The 16,462-nt window shown below is 40.9% G+C and overlaps 1 protein-coding gene across 4 annotated transcripts in view; it reads left to right on the top strand.

Moving 5' to 3' along the window:
- Window positions 1-16,462, top strand: part of Fhit (fragile histidine triad diadenosine triphosphatase) — a 1,532,796-nt gene that overhangs the window by 642,349 nt on the left and 873,985 nt on the right. The window contains exon 1 of one of the 4 annotated variants that reach the window (XM_021203702.1): window positions 13,678-13,761. The exons of the other annotated variants lie outside the window; for them this stretch is intronic. The gene's annotated coding sequence lies outside the window, so the exon portion shown is untranslated. Of the gene's footprint in view, window positions 1-13,677; window positions 13,762-16,462 lie in introns of those variants that run through there. 4 annotated transcript variants of the gene reach the window in all.

The following is a 16,462-nucleotide window of genomic DNA, read 5'->3' as shown; positions in this document are numbered from 1 at the left end:
AAAAAAGAAAAAAAAAAACCCCTCAGCTCCTTGGGTCCCTTCTCTAGCTTCTCGATTGGGGACCCTGTGCTCAGTCCAATGGATGGCTGTGAGCCTCCACTTCTGTATTTGTCAGGCACTAGCAGAGCCTCTCAGGAGACAGCTATATCAGATTCCTGTCAGCAAGTACTTCTTGGCATTCACAGTAGTGTCTGGGTAGCTGTATGTGGGATGGAGCACCAGGTGGGACAGTCTCAGTATGACCTTTCCTTCAGTTTCTTCTCCAAACTTTGTCTCTGTATCTTCCTCCCATGGGTATTTTGATCCCCCATCTAAGAAGGACTGAAGTATCCATACTGTGGTCTACCTTCTTAGCTTCATGTGGTCTGTGAATTGTATCTTGAGTATTCTGAACTTCTGGGGTAATATCTACTTATCAATGAATGTATATCATGTATGTTCTTTTGTGGTTGGGTTAGTTCACTCAGGATGATATTTTCTAGTTCCTTCCATTTGCCTAAGAATTTCATGAATTCATTGTTTTTAATAGCTGAGTAGTACTCCATTATGTAAATGTACTATATTTTCTGTATCTATTCCTCTATTGAAGGACATCTGGGGTCTTTCCAGCTTCTGGCTATTATAAATAAGGCTGATAGGAACATAGTGAGGCATGTGTCCTTATTACATGTTGGAGTGTCTTCTGGGTATATGCCCAGTAGTGGTATAACTGGGTTCTCAGGTAGTACTATGTCCAGTTTTCTGAGGAACCACCAAACTGATGTCCAGAGTGGTTGTACCAGCTTGCAATTCCACCAACAATGGAGGAGTGTTCCTCTTTCTCCACATCCACCCCAGCATCTGCTGTCACCTGAGTTTTTGATCTTAGCCATTCTGACTGGTGTGAGGTGTAATCTCAGGGTTGTTTTGATTTGCATTTCCCTGATGACTAATGATTGTGAACATTTATTTAGGTGTTTCTCATCCATTCGAGTTTCCTCAATCGATAATTCTTTGTTTAGCTCTGTACCCCATTTTTTAATAGGGTTATTTGGTTCTCTGGAATCTAACTTCTTGAGTTGTTTGATAATATATTGGATATTATCCCTCTATCAGATGTGAGATTGGTAAAAAATCTTTTCCCAATATCTTGGTTGCCCTTTTCTCCTATTGACAGTGTCCTTTGCCTTACAGCAGCTTTGCAATTTTATGAGGTCCCATTTGTCAATTATTGATCTTAGAACATATGCTATTGGTGTTCTGTTCAGGAAATTTTCCCTTGTTCCCATGTGCTCCCGACTCTTTCCCACTTTCTTTCTATGAATTTCTGTGTATCATGTTTTATGTGGAGGTCCTTGATCCATTTAGACTTGAGTTTTGTACAAGGAGATAAGAATGGATGCATTGCATTCTTCTACATGCTAACCACCCGTTGAAACCAGCACCATTTGTTGAAAATACTGTCTTTTTATCCACTGGATGGTTTTAGCTCCTTTGTCAAAGATTGAGGGGCCGTGGGTGTAGGGGAAAGAGGGGAGAGTGAGAGAAACCATGTCCAGCCAGAGTTCTGGTACTCTGGGCGGGCAGACACTGGAGAGCTGTGCACACTTTCCACATGACCCCGGGTGGGCATCTGGCAGTGTTAAGCCACTGACCCCACACAGCAGGTGTTGGAGAAGGGTCAGTCCCAGACACCAGGTTCTCAGTGTCTGGCATCCCATCCTGGATATGGCAACAGAATAGGGGCCCCAGGGCGGCACTCAGCCCTGGGATGAAGGGAAGAAAGGGTAGGGGGAGAGGAGGCGCTGGATGGTTCCCACTCAGGCAAGAGTCCTTAGGTCTGTGGCTGGAGTGTAGGAAGGCCTTCTACAGGAGGGTTAGATGCGGCTTGTTAGGAGAAAGCCTATCCCATCATTCACACATGGCAGATCAGAAGCAGTCTGTGGTTTTAGACCTTTATTGTAAAAAGGCAGGGGGAAAGAGAGAAGGTGGAGAGAGAGAAACCAGCAATGACCAAGAGGAGAGAAGCTGCTTGTGGACGTTGTACATCGTGGTGCGGAGCCTAGTGCGCACCACGATGTACAACGTCCACAAGCAGAAATTACCACCCACCAGGTACCACCGCGGTTCAAGACCTAAGCTCGATTGGAGACCAGGGTGTCTGTGCATAGCCCATTGCCCCCCAAAAGATCAAGTGACCATAGGTGTGTGTGTTCATTTCTGGGTATTCAATTCTACTCTATTGATCTACCTGTCTGTCACTGTACCAATACCAGGAAGTTTTTTATCACAATTGCTCTGTAGTACAGCTTGAGGTCAGGGGTGGTGATTCCCCCAGAAGTTCTTTTATTGTTGAGAATAGTTTTCATTCAATATCCTGTATTTTTAGTTATTCCAAATGAATTTGCTTTCTAACTTTATGAAGAATTGACTTGGAATTTTTATGGGGATCACATTGAGTCTGTAGACTGCTTTCAGCAAGATGGCCTTATTTACTATATTAATCCTGCCAATCCATGAGCATGAGAAATCTTTCCATCTTTTGAGATCTTAAATTTCTTTCTTCAGAGACTTGAATTTCTTGTCATACAGATCTTTCATTTGCCTAGAGTCACACCAAGGTATTTTATAGTATTTGTGACTATTGTGAAGGGCATCATTTCCCTAATGTTTTTCTTGGCCTGTTTATCCTTTGAGTAGAGGAAGGCCAGATTTGTTTGAGTTAATTTTACATACAGCTACTTTTCTGAAGTTGTTTACCAGCTGTAGGAGTTCTCTGGTAGAATTTTGTGGGTCACTTAAATATACTATCATTTGCAAATACTGATATCTTAATGTCTTCCTTTTCAATTTATATCCCTTTGATCACCTTTTGTTGTCTAAGGACTTCGAGTACTATATTAAACAGCTGCAATTTTTTTTTTTTTTTTTTTGAGGTTCCATTTGTCAATTCTTGATCTTAGGGAGAGACTGGACAGACTTGTTTAGTAACTGATTTCAGTGGGATTGCTTCAAGTTTCTCTCCATTTAGTTTGTTGTTGGTTACTGGTCTACTGTATATTGCTTTTACTATGGTTAGGTATGAATTCCTGATCTTGAATTCCTGATCTTTCTAAGACTTTTATCATGAGGGGGTGTTGGATTTTGTGAAATGCTTTCTCAGCATCTAATGAAATGATCATGTGGTTTTTGTCCTTGAGTTTGTTTATATAGTGGATTAAATTGATAGATTCTGTATATTGAACCATCCCTACATCCCTGGGATAAATCCTACTTGATCATGATGGATGATCATTTTGATGTGTTCTTGTATTCAGATGGCAAGATTTTTGTTGAGTATTTTTGCATCCATATTTATAAGAGAATTGGTCTGAAGTTCTCTTTCTTTGTTGGGTCTTTGTGTGATTTAGGTATCAGAGCTATTGTGGCTTCATAGAACGAATTGGGTAGTGTTCCTTTTGTTTCTATTTTGTGGAATAGTTTGAAGAATATTGGTATTAGGTCTTCTTTGAAGGTCTGATAGAGCTCTGTACTAAACTCTTCTGGTCCTGGGGTTCTTTCTTTCTTTCTTTCTTTCTTTTTTTTTTTTTTTTTTTGGTTTGGGGACTATTAATGACTGTTTCTGTTTCTTCAGGAACTGTTTAGATTGTTTATCTGATCCTGATTTAACTTCGGTATCTGGTATTTGTCTAGAAAACTGTCCATTTCATTCAGATTTTCCAGTTTTGTTGAGTATAGGCTTTTGTAGTAGGATCTGATGATTTTTGAATTTCCTCAGTTTCTGTTGTTATATCTCCATTTTCATTTCTGATTGTGTTGATTTGAATACTATCTCTGTGACCTCTGGTTAGTTTGGCTAAGGGTTTATCTAGTTGGTTTTCACAAAGAGCCAGCTCCTGGTTTGGTTGATTGTTTGAATAATTGTTTTTGTTTCTACTTGGTTGATTTCAACCCTGAGTTTATTTCCTGCTGTCTACTCCTCTTGGGTGTATTTGCTTCTTTTTGTTCTAGAGTGTTCAGGTGTACTGTCAAGCTGCTAGTGTATGCTCTCTCCAGATTCTTTTTGGAGGCACTCAGAGCTATGAGTTTTCCTCTTAGCACTGCTTTCATTGTGTCCCATAAGTTTGGGTATGTTGTGGCTTCATTTACATTAAATTCTAAGAAATCTTTAATTTCTTTCTTTATTTCTTCCTTTACCATGTTATCAGTGAGTAGAGCATTGTTCAGCTTCCATGTATATTTGAGCTTTCTAAGGTTTTTGTTTTTACTGAAGACCAGCCTTACTCCGTGATGATCTGATAGGATGCATGGGATTAATTCAATCTTCTTGTATCTGTTGAGGCCTGTTTTATGACCGATTATATGGTCAATTTTGGAGAAGGTACCATGAGGTGCTGAGAAGAAGGTATATCCTTTTGTTTTAGGATAAATGTTCTGTTGATATCTGTTAAATCCATTTGTTTCATAATGTCTGTTAGTTTCACTCTGTTTTTGTTTCCAGTATCTGTCCAATGATGAGAGTGGCATGTTGATGTCTCCCAGTATTATTATGTGAGGTGTAATGTTTGCTTTCAGCTGTAGCAAAGTTTCTTTTATGAATGTGGGTGCCCTTACATTTGGAGCATAGATGTTCAGAATTGAGAGTTCATCTTGGTAGATTTTACCTTTGATGCTTGTTTCTTGGGACCATTTGCTTGGGAAATTGTTTTCCAGCCTTTTACTCTGAGGTAGTGTCTGTCTTTTTCACTGATATGGGTTTCCTGTATGCAGCAAAATGGTAGATCTTGTTTATTCATCCAGTCTTTTAGTCTATGTCTTTTTGTTGGGAAATTAAGTCTATTGATAGTAAGAGATATTAAGGATATAAAAGTGATTGTGGCTTCCTGTTATTTTTGTTGTTAGAAGTGTAGTTATGTTTATGTGGCTATCTTCTTTTTGGTTTTTTTAAAAAGAAGATTATTTTCTTGCTATTTCTAGGGAGCAATTCCCATCCCTGTTTTGGAGTTTTCCATTTATTATCCTTTGAAGGGCGGGATTTGTGTGAAGACATTGTGTAAATTTGTTTTTGTCTTGGAATACCTTGGTTTCTCCATCTATGGTAATTGTGAGTTTTGCTGGGTATAGTAGCCTGGGCTGGCATTTGTGTTCTCTAAGGATCTGTATGACATCTTCCCAGGATCTTCTGGTTTTCATAATCTCTGGTGAGAAGTCTGGTGTAATTCTGTTAGTTCTGCTTTTATATGTTACTTGTCCTTTTTCCCTTACTGCTTTTCTTTCTTTCTTTGTTTTGTGCATTTGGTGTTTTGATGATTTTGTGACAGAAGGGATTTCTTTTCTGGTTCTATCTGTTTGGAGTTCTGTAGATTTCTTGTATGTTCATGGGCATCTCTTTCTTTATGTTAGGGAAGTTTTCTTCTGTAATTTTGTTGAAGATATTTACTGGCCCTTTAGCTTGGGAATCTTCACTCGCTTCTACACCTGTTATCCTTAGGTTTGGTCTTCTTATTGTGTCCCGGTTTTCCTGGGTGTTTTGGGTTAGGAGCTTTTTGTGTATTTTGTATTTTCTTTGACTGCTGTGTCAGTGTTTTCTCTGGTATTTTCTTCACCTAAGATTCTCTCTTCTATCTCTTTTATTCTGTTGGTGATGCTTGCATCTTTATCTCCTGATCTTCAGACAGTTTTTAAAAATAATTTCTCTCTCTCTCTCTCTCTCTCTCTCTCTGTGTGTGTGTGTGTGTGTGTGTGTATGTGTGTTTGATATGTGCACATGTATGTGCAGGTTCACATGTGTATGTAGATTCATGTGGCTATGCTTGAAGGATAGAAAATGGCATCTGGTGTGGGTTTTATTCCCTTAATACAGTGTCTCTCCCTCTACCAGAGGCTCACCAGATCAGCTAGTCTGGTTGGCTATTATTTTCCCTGGCTTTGTCTGTCTCTATCCCAGTACTGGGTTTACAGCCTCATATAGCCTGACTATTTACTTGGGTGCTATGGAATTGAACTCAGGTTCTTATAAATGCACAGCAAGGACTCTTACCCCCTGAGATGTCTTCTCTGGCCTGAGTAATTTATTTTTTAAACAAGGGTTTATGATGTTTAGAGGCAAAATTGTAATTTAGATGACCACTGATTCTACTACACAGCACTTTGCAAAAACTGACTGAAAAACAAAAAACAAATCACTGCATTTGTGTCCTTTTCCATTTTTATACTCTTACAATGGTTCTGTGAAACTTTAAATTTTAAAGCTGAACTAAGCCTCAAGATAGCCTGTGGCCTAGCTTCTGTTTGCTGGGGAGGGGGAGATAGAAAATGATATGGTCTACCCAGAACAGAAATCAAAACCCCATCCTAATACCTCTAAATTTTATCTGAGGCATTTTATCTCCTGTTGAAAAAAGGCTGCTAGACATTTTCCGAGTCATTACTCAAATGAATTATGCTCCATTTAATGTGGTAGGAATACATGGAGTAGGGTCCAGATCCACCCTACAGAGTGGGTGACTAGCCAGGTGACCGGCCACCCTACAGAGTNCAGAGTGGGTGACTAGCCAGGTGACCGGCCACCCTACAGAGTGGGTGACTAGCCAGGTGACCGGCCACCCTACAGAGTAGGTGACACTAGCCAGGATATCTGTGTTTCCTACCTAGGCTGGTAATTTTGCTAGACACCCTAAGATGTCAGTGTTCCAGTGAAATGTGCGGTTAACATTACGGTGCCTCTTCCTTGTCTCAGAAGGATACATCAAGACCTTCTTTTTCAATGAGAAATAAAAGAATGTCTTCTCACACTTTAAATTTATCCTAAACCATAGTACTATCTTAGCTAATGTAACATACACTATCAATTTTGTGTGTGTATACACATACAAGTTTGTGTATATGTATGAATACATTTATGTTTACCTATGTGTAAGTCTGTATATGTATGGGTACATTTATATGTATGTATGTGTATATGATATATATATATATGTATATGCATGTGTATGTGTATATGCACACAGGAATTTTGCTTAATCAAACTGTAAGCATTGGCTTCAACAGTTTCCAAGAAAGATCAGTTCTTCCCTTGGGCATTAACTTAGTCAGGAAGTTTCATACACATATGTGCTCCCTCCTTTGCTATAAGAGACAAGTTTAAAGAAAACTCCAGATTCATAGAAGGCACACTAAGAAGCTCTGTGTCTTACATACTGCTCTATTGCTATGATGAAACAAGACAATTAAAGCAACAGAAAGTCATAGTGTTAGAAGGACCATTATGGCTGCCAGCTTTGACCAGTAGGCACGACACTGACGTAGTAGCTGAGAGCTTATATCTAACCTATAGGCCAGGAGGGGAAAGTGGGGAGAGATGGAGGGAAGGAGGGAGGGAGGGTAGAAGAGAGGGAGAGAGAGAGAGACAGAGAGACAGAGAGACAGAGAGAGAGAGACAGAGAGAGAGAGACAGAGAGAGAGGGACAGAGAGAGAGAGACAGAGAGAGAGAAGCTAGCTGCCTGGCAATGACTTGGGCTTTTGAAACCTCAAAGCCCATGACACACCTCCTCCATACCCAATCCTGCCCAAACAGTTAATGAACTGTAAATCTGACATTCAAATGTGAGCCTGTGTGGGGGCATTCTTATTCAAACTAACATACTATGTTAGTCTGTCTTGATATGATATTGAATTTTATATCATACGATTGTTTTCTTTCACTTGAGAACTTAATATATTTACTTGTAGTTAGTTTCATGTCAAAGGAAATATTGTCAAGATAAAAAAAAAAAAGCCTAGGATATTTTCCCTAGGAAATAGCTCTTCCAAGTAGTGAAAATCAAAGTTAGAAGCATGTCTTTTTAAGTGCATGCACACACATAAATTTCTAATGACTCTCTTCAGTTGTCACAGTGTATTACAAATATTTCATTATTTTAGAATATTGGCATGCAAATCAATAAGACCCACTTTCCTTTGGTGTCAGCTGCTGTACTTTATATTAATTTTTGAGCTTGTCTTTTCTTGTTCTTAATGCCCAGCTCATGAAAAAAAAATGTATTCCAGCTAGACATGGTAGAAAATACCAAGGATCCAGCACTTGGGAAACTGAGGTATAATTTCCTGGAGTTTGAGTACAGTCTCTGATGTAGAGCAAGACTCTGCCTCAAACAAACATGATTTCCTCATACAATAAATTGTTTGATTCCCGGCAGACAAAAATACAGAGACAGGGGCTGTCAAGATGGCACAGACGGAAAGAGTTTTTGCTGTACAAGATGAGGACTGACTTTGAGTACCTGTAGCCCCAGACAAGCAGATTGCTCGGGATGCCTGCCAAGTTTCACACATGTGCACACGTGCACATGTCCGCATAAGTCTTTTAAGCTAAAGGTTTTTTTGCTGCTCCATGTTTAAACTATGGGCTAAATAACAAAGGGCAGATAATGCAAACACCTGTCAACTGGATGCTTTAATAAAAAAGTGGTCCTCTGTGCCTTTCTGTGTGTTTCAATGTCTGCTCCCTGTGCTGGCATCCCATAATAAAGTTGGCAGATAGGTTGGTCCCTTCCCATCTTTTCCCCTGCAGTGCTTACAGCTGAGCTGGAGCATGCTGTGAGTTAAGCATGTTTAGTCTTAGGTCTTTGGGAGTTTAAAGTGATCCTTTAGCCTGTGCCGAGCTCACTATGAAGCCCGACTCACCTGGAAGCACTGAAGTAACTGAATTCTTGTTGGCCAACACTGGGAAGCAAGAAGGGAAGATTGAAGCATGTTTTCATAGCAGCTAATGAGGCGACTAATGAGTCAAATGTCGCTCTGAAGCTCATCTCATTAAGACAGCATCTTGTTTTCATAAATGTCCTGGAGTGGCTGGGCAATTATATATATATAGTCATTTATTTAAAAGATCTGATATGATTGCCAAACAAAATCAAATATTCAAGGAAATCTCTTAGCACTGGTGTCTTCTAAGTGTGCAAATAAATACCTTAGGAATAGCACGAGTGGGGTCGACTATGCTTCTCTTTTTTTGTACAAATCCAATTTTTGAATAATTTGAAAGCAGATTCAGCCATCAAATTAAAGGCCCCATTGACTACATTTTCACCACGAGATTTATTACCAGCTCTCTTATTTGGTATACTTTCAATAAACATACTTCTGCTGTTTTCAGCTGAGTATTTCTGTGTTAGATATTTATTGGGCAGTCATTAAGTTCTAAATTGTTTCTCTTATTTTTGACCCACAACAGAGCATGGGGCAAAAATTTGTCTGGATCCAAATTAAGGAGACAAGAACCTGGGTGTATTCTAAACACCTGAGTAGCCTGTATGCTTGAATTTAAACTCCTGAATAAATGTATCTCTTGCCTTTAAACTGTGAGAGTGTGTTTCCTGACTTGGCTCAGCAGTCAGAACCTTGTGCCAAACTCTGTGTTTCTAATAAGGTAACAATCAATATGTAATTGTGGAGTGAGAGAATAAATCAGTAAAGTAGTCAATCTTTGGGTCAATATTTTTCCTCTTACTATTTCCTTTCTTTCTTCTTTATTTTTGAAAGATAGCATAGAGCTCTCTTTTAAGATAAGGAACTACAACTTGGGTATGCAGCTATCTCTGTCACTGTATAAAAACAGTGTGTGTGTGTGTGTGTGTGTGTGTGTGTGTGTGTCCATCCATATATTGATACAAATACTTAATTAGACCCAGAAGCTATGGGAAATAAGACCTATATAGGCTTTTTTCAAACTCTCCAAGCTACCTGGTAAATGTGTATTAATAGAAGAGGCTCCAGAGGGATGGGATTTCACCAGCCATCCTCTCTGTTCATAGAAAGCCTTTTCCCATTACTTTTCTATTTTAAGTCTAGCCCCTTACCCCAGCTGATTGAACCTTTCTGAAATGTGCCAGGCAGAGGCTCTCACCTCTCCTCTCAGCTTGCAAATAATAACGTCTTCACATTTTCATGGCCTTTTCTGAAATAGAGACCTTTCATTTATATTTCGCTCACAATGGAAATAAATTGATTACCGTCACCACCTGTTTGGCCAGGGACTTTTTGAAAGTCTCTTTTTTGATGAGGGAAAAGAACAGCTTGTCCCAGATTTCCTTATGCTCCAAGGACTTGGGGCAAAGGAATTGTTTCATCATTGCATGTTATTGAATCCTAAAGAATGACCGACCATCTTTCATATCTTCCCCGTTTGCTTATGTTTTTCCCTGGAGCCCTCCCAGGCACTGGGCCCTTGGTGTTTAGCAATCACTGTGCCCTCCTGGGGACACTTCTTCATTGCTTCTTCATAGTTCTCTCATATTTCCCATCTCCCTCCCCCTGCCCCCCCCATCTTTCTTTGCCTTTGGAAAATGTCTGTACCTTACTTTCTACTTCTTATATAGGTTTAAATTTTAGTTTTACCTATTATTTTCTTTTGTAACTTTTATTGAATTTGTTCCTTAACAGTTTCACTCATGTATAAAGTGTGCTCTGATTACTGTAACTTCCCACCTTCTTTAATCTTCCTTTCTCATCTATGATGCTGACCTCTATACAGGCCCCTGTCCCACCCTCACGTCCTTTTTTTTTTCCTCCCTTTGTTTTTGAAATCCTCTGAGTTTAACAATGATCTGCCATGTGACTATGGGTTTGCAACTATCAAAAGGCTGGTAGGCTCCTCAGTGGATATATAACTAAAGACAGTAATTTTTGGTCTTGCAGAATCCATCAGTAGCCCATAGTTGAACATGGAGGGGTAATACAGACCCTGTTTTGTGATAGATAAACAACCTGTTTCCAAGTTATCAGTCTGGTATGTCTTTGCATCTAAGAACAACCATGTACAAGTTCCCTTCTGATGTATGTTATTTCCCTGAAGCCAGTTGCTCTCTAATGATATTACTTTTCCTTTGTGTTGTCATCTTCCTACCTTTTTTATTCTTTCAAATGGAAATCTTTCTTGACTAAAATAAGTACTCTTTCTTGGGTAAGGCTAATTCTATACTCCCCCATAGAGTCGTCTTGCTACTGGTCCCAGCCCTTACAGCCTTCCTAGACATCATAACAAGTGGCCATTGCTTTCAGACCTCTTTCTGACGTTTATAGGTTAAAAGAAAAAAAAAAAAAGTGAGTCTGCTGTTTGTTATTAAAACACCTTGGCAGCTGGACCTCAGCTCACACCTCAGATTCCCGATGTCAGCATATGCTACACCTAGACACGACTATGCCTGGAACATTCTTCTTGCTGGTCTATGTCAGTGTATACACATGACCTATAGTCAGTGCCTAACTAGCCTGCTGTCTACTGGCTCCAGCAATTCCTATAGAGCTTTCTCTCTTCTTACTCTAACACCTATCGCTCACTGCCATTTCTAATATACTAGGATGTAAATTGCTTGGCAGAATGAGTTCCCCCATTTGTCCTCTCATTTCTTTGTTCTTAATTCAAATGATCCTCTTGGAGCTATCCCGATGGCAAGGAGACTTCCCTATCTTCAGGAAGTTTATAGCCCACTGTTGACACAAACACATGAATATGGGGAATACAGGGTGAAGAGGAAGGAAGAACACAGACAGAGACACAAGGTATTACCCAAGAGGAAGGAGTCTGAGGTGGAGGGAACGAAAAGAACTGAGCAAAGTCACTCTTAGTATGGAGCAACAGTAAATCCTTGCTTTAAGCCCAGGATTGGGATGTCATGGGCTGAGTCTGCAGCTCCACATATTTACTGAAGCCCCTGGATTCAGAGTGGATCATGGTGAGGTCCACTAAACTGCTGTTCAAGCCTGGGCTCTTCTCAGTTCTTACATTGCCATCTTCGCAAGTTTGTATTGCTGGGGATACTAGTAGGAGATCATAGAGCTTATCCATGCTCTAGCTCATCCTTTTCAACTATGGCTGACAACCTGCAGCGGAAGAAGCCCAGTTGCCATGTGTGACATTTAGATGATACCAGCTTAAGCTCGTTATTAGGGAGGCTGAAGTTCAGTCAAAGCCCCATTAATAAAATAAGTTAGATATGAACTCAAAGGGAAGTTTGAGAACAACTTTATTAGAATTTAGAGAACAACACGGGCCAGGTGAAACTTGTAAGAGATGCACCCCAGCAGCCGTAAGGACTAGAGAGAAGGAAGCATATCATTGTAATGGAAATACACTGGCAACCAAATGGCAAAAGGAGAGGTGGCTTCAGAGAAAGGGTGGAAAACCCAGGGTTCAAGGGAAACCATTCTTAATCTTTGTCCAGTATCAGTAAAAAAGTTAAATAAATAAATAAATAAATAAATAAATAAATAAATGACAGTAAGTTACACTTTTCTGAGTCATAGAAAGCAGCCCTGTGATGCCATGCGCTCTCTCTCCCCCCCCCACACACAGAGGCAGCAGTGATGCCGTGTGCTCTCTCTCCACACACACACACACACACACACACACACACACACACACACACACACGGGCAGCAGTGATGCCCTGTGCTCTCTCTCCACATGGCCAGCATCTCTTCAATAGAATAATTTCTAGGAGGGACAGGCACAGTGTCTCACTAGGGTAATTATCCCTCTAGTCTTCTTTAGAGACTTGTCTGGAAGGTCCGGTCTCTACCCAAAGCTAGAGACAGAACTTAGAACAAAGATACTGTCACCTTTTCATGTGATAATGTGAATTCCAAAGCTGATTTTTACCTGTCTTGTGTTACCTGGGACCTGGAGATTGGAAGTGGTGTCTAAAGCTTTAGTTGTCCCAAATCTACTGTACAAAGCTTTTAGCCACAGTACTTTTTCTGGGCCCTGCTGCACATCAGTGAGAGCAAGCTGGAGTAGTGAAGAACCAGCCTGTTTCCATCTCTGTCTGAAAAGCCATCTTATATTAAAGACAAACTAGGATTATTCCTGTTTATGATTTAAACCTGTTTCTCAAGAATTGGGATCGTGCCTGACCTGTACACGTAACTACAAATGGTTCTGTTCTGTGTGTTTCAGGAATGGCAACCATACCTTTGTTTCAGAAGTTGTTTATAATAAACTAACTTAGTTCAAAGGGGTTGTTATAGCTACCTTGTCATGACCACTTTACATTGCCCAAGTTGCCACCTTGGCTTTGTTTTAGGAGGCACTACCTTGTTCTGCCTATGTTCTGCTCATGGAACCTAGCCTATTCTGCCTGCCAAAGCCCGCATTTTAGAAACCCCCTACCTATGATCCGTAAAAGCCGCGTGTTGTCTTCCTGTACACATGAATCAAAAGGCTTGCTTTAATACTTGCTTTAATACATTTCTTGCTTCAGTCAATTCGGCCGTGATGATTTGGGTCTGTGGTGGAGATGTAGGGGAGGGAAAGGCGGAGCTAAAGATTTCTGAGCTAAATCAAAAGCTTAAGTTACTGAAGTCATTTCTCTTGTTGGTTTGCACACCAGAGGCAGAGTGCCTCAGCAGACAGTTGAAGAGCAGGCAGAGGCTGTGTGTGTGTGTGTGTGTGTTACCCCTAATCTCCTCACTCAGCTTGCTCCTTCCTGGTTAGCATCATTGTTTAGTTAGGACATAGAACAACATAATGAAAAGCTCCCGAACGTAAATGTGCACACAGCGGATTACCAGGAAATGTGAGCCTCTGCCTTTATCTGTAGAGAAAGGTCAGAATCCTCCGCGAGAGCGGTTTCGCCCCGCCCCCCACCCGCCACCAGCCTTTAGTTGCAGCAGCAACTGCTCTTTGATCTCACTTCCTGAGAGTCACAGCAGAGGGCTGCCTACCAGTGCTATCCGCTTCCTCCTCCTCCTGTGGATCAGTCCTCTGCTTGGGAAACACAGGTACCCCGAATTCCTGAAGTACAAAAGTCCACTCGGGAGGCTGCTGGGATGGACACCAATGTTGGAGGCAGACCTTTTCTGCAATTATAATTCTCCTTTCCCTGCTCATGCTGGGGTTTTGTTTGGGCTCTAGAGGAAGAAAAGCACACGTGCTCCTCAGCAGAAATTCAAACCGCAAAGATGCATACTACTGCAGAGGAAGCCAAACCCAGGGTGGCATGGCCACTTGGGACTTCTTCCCCTGGTGGTTTCCCAGTGACATGTGGCCACATCTTGACTTAGGTTTCTGTTATCAGTGTTGAGCCGGCGGAAGTGCAACTCTGCACTGGCACCTTTTACAGCCTTAAGCATTTACTCTGTCTCTTAGGGACCTCACCTCAGACCCAATCAGAATTTGTTGCTTCTACATGGAAAAAGAGTTTCAGGACTAGCCAGGATAAGAAGGAGTTGAAGATTGCATTAAAGATATTTTAATATACCACTTTGGTGGCCCAAAATCATGTCTTAGGAGATCACTTAGAAACCTTTTCTTGAAGGCTGGAGAGATGACTTAGTGCTGAAGAGCTTTCAGAACTGCTTTTTGTAGTGGACCTGTGTTTATTTGCCTTCTCTTTGGTCAGTGGAATGATGACCACCTTTAGCTCTAGCTCTGGACAATCCAATGTCCTCTTCTGGCCTCCAGGGGCGCAGTCATACACTCACATGCACACACTCACACACTTAAGTATTTTTTAATAATTAAGGAACACTTTTCTCTTTTATCTCTATCTCGATAAGTGAGATTGGAGGGCAGCTCTGGAAGTGTATTCATCATCTGTGCTCATGCTAGAGAAGGCAAAAGCACTGTTGCGCAGAGGGCTTTAGTACAGCTCTTTTCCTGTAGATCAGGTTCTGGTGAGATTCCTAGGAAATTGCAGGTTTACAGAGCCTTTAGGCAGTAGATAATTATGCTGGAATTCTTGCTTCTCTGCTGGGAAAGGCTTCTGTCTCATCCTGGGGCAGTTTCTTTTCTCAAGTCCCTGTAAGTTTAACTCTCTTTATCCTCCCTCTGTCATTCAAGAGCTCTGTGCAAATGAGTTATCACCCCCCACCCCCCACCCCTAGTGCATCCTCATGTGAGTGGGCTAGAGTGGGGCAAGGGTGCTGAAGAATTTCCGCCTTGGCCTTGAGTAGATTCTGGTGTGAGTCAGAGAGCCTGAAACTCAGGAACCTGACAAATTTATTTCACTTTGGGGACATCATGTGGTCACAAGTAGGGGAGTAGAAGCTACCTTGTCTCGATATCACAAGAATGAAGTGAAATGTTAGTTGAGCATTGATCAATCATGCTGCCCCCTTAGAAGCAATTTCATGGTGGTATTTAAAGAAAGTTGCTGACTACCCGGCTGTGCTTGCCTATCCAAGAACCCACTTTCTTACAGACCTAGGGAACAGCCAGCATTAGGCTCTTTCTGCAATGGGTTGTGACAGGGACTTTTGACCTGCATCAAGACAAATTCTAAAGAGTCCCTTATCTTACTTTAAAGATACTGTCTTTCTCATCCATGGGTTGTTAGGCTTTGGCATATGTTCTAGGACATAAAGGGCAAGGGTGGTGTGTAAAGGAGGGAAGAAGCCCCACGGTACAACAGAGACAGCTGATGAAAGTCATGCTCAGTTGGCGGGACAGCATGTAGGTTGTGGATGTGGGATCTTTTTTGACAGTATTGACTGTGGATTTTACTTATCAAGTTTCTCTTCTATATTTTATTTGTTTTATATATATTATATTTATAAAGTCCCTTTGTTATTTATAGACATGCCTAAAGGCTAGTTTGCAATGGGTATATTCACTAAAGAGAAAAGGTATTACTTATAAAATACAAAGTAAATCTAGCCTGAAATTTTTGTTTAGAGTAATTAAAATAAAAAGATGCCCCCCCCTCTCTCTCTCTCTCTGTGTGTGTGTGTGTATGTGCAGAAAGAGACTACTTCAGAGTGCTTTGAAATTGGAAATTTTTTTTTTGCATATATTTTTTGGAAATTGTTAGCCTATTTAATAGTAGTAATGGTGAAGCCTTTAATCCCAGCACTCGGGAGGCAGAGACAGGTGGATTTCTGAGTTTGAGGCTAGCCTGGTCTACAAAGTGAGTTCCAGGATAGCCAGGGCTATACAGAGAAACCCTGTCTCAAAAAAACAAGGAAAAAAAAAAAAGTAGTAATTGGGGTTTTTTTTGCTATTGATTCCAAATGATTATTTAAAAAAACAAAACAACAACAGAAAAATCTATGCACCATAAACTAAAAAAAGAGACTTGCAAGTCATATTGAGTATTGAGCAGAAAGTGATCACTTGATTTCCTCTGTCCAAACAATTCTTTGGTTAAGGACCTAAGTACAAACCCCCAAAGCCCACATTAAAATGCCCAGTGTAGTGTCATGCAATTTAGAATCTTAGTGCTGGGGAGGTAGAGACAGAGGGATACCTGGGTTCCTGGCCATCTGACCAAGACTAATCAAACCCCATGCTGGTCAAAGACCTTGCCTCAACAAAGGTGGTTGGCACCTGAGAAATGCCAGCTGAAGTTTACTTCTAGGTTCCACATACGAGAACATGTGTGTATAGTTCCTCACAAACACACACATGCATGAGAGAGTGACAGACAGACAGACAGACACAGAGATACAGGGTGGGGGCAGGGGAGAAGGAGAGGGAGAGGGG

Source organism: Mus pahari, chromosome 8 (assembly GCF_900095145.1).
Source record: "Mus pahari chromosome 8, PAHARI_EIJ_v1.1, whole genome shotgun sequence".
NCBI classification, from domain to species: Eukaryota; Metazoa; Chordata; class Mammalia; order Rodentia; family Muridae; genus Mus; species Mus pahari.
The sequence above is the reverse complement of the archived record's forward strand: the minus strand, read 5'-3'. Positions and strand labels throughout refer to the sequence as shown.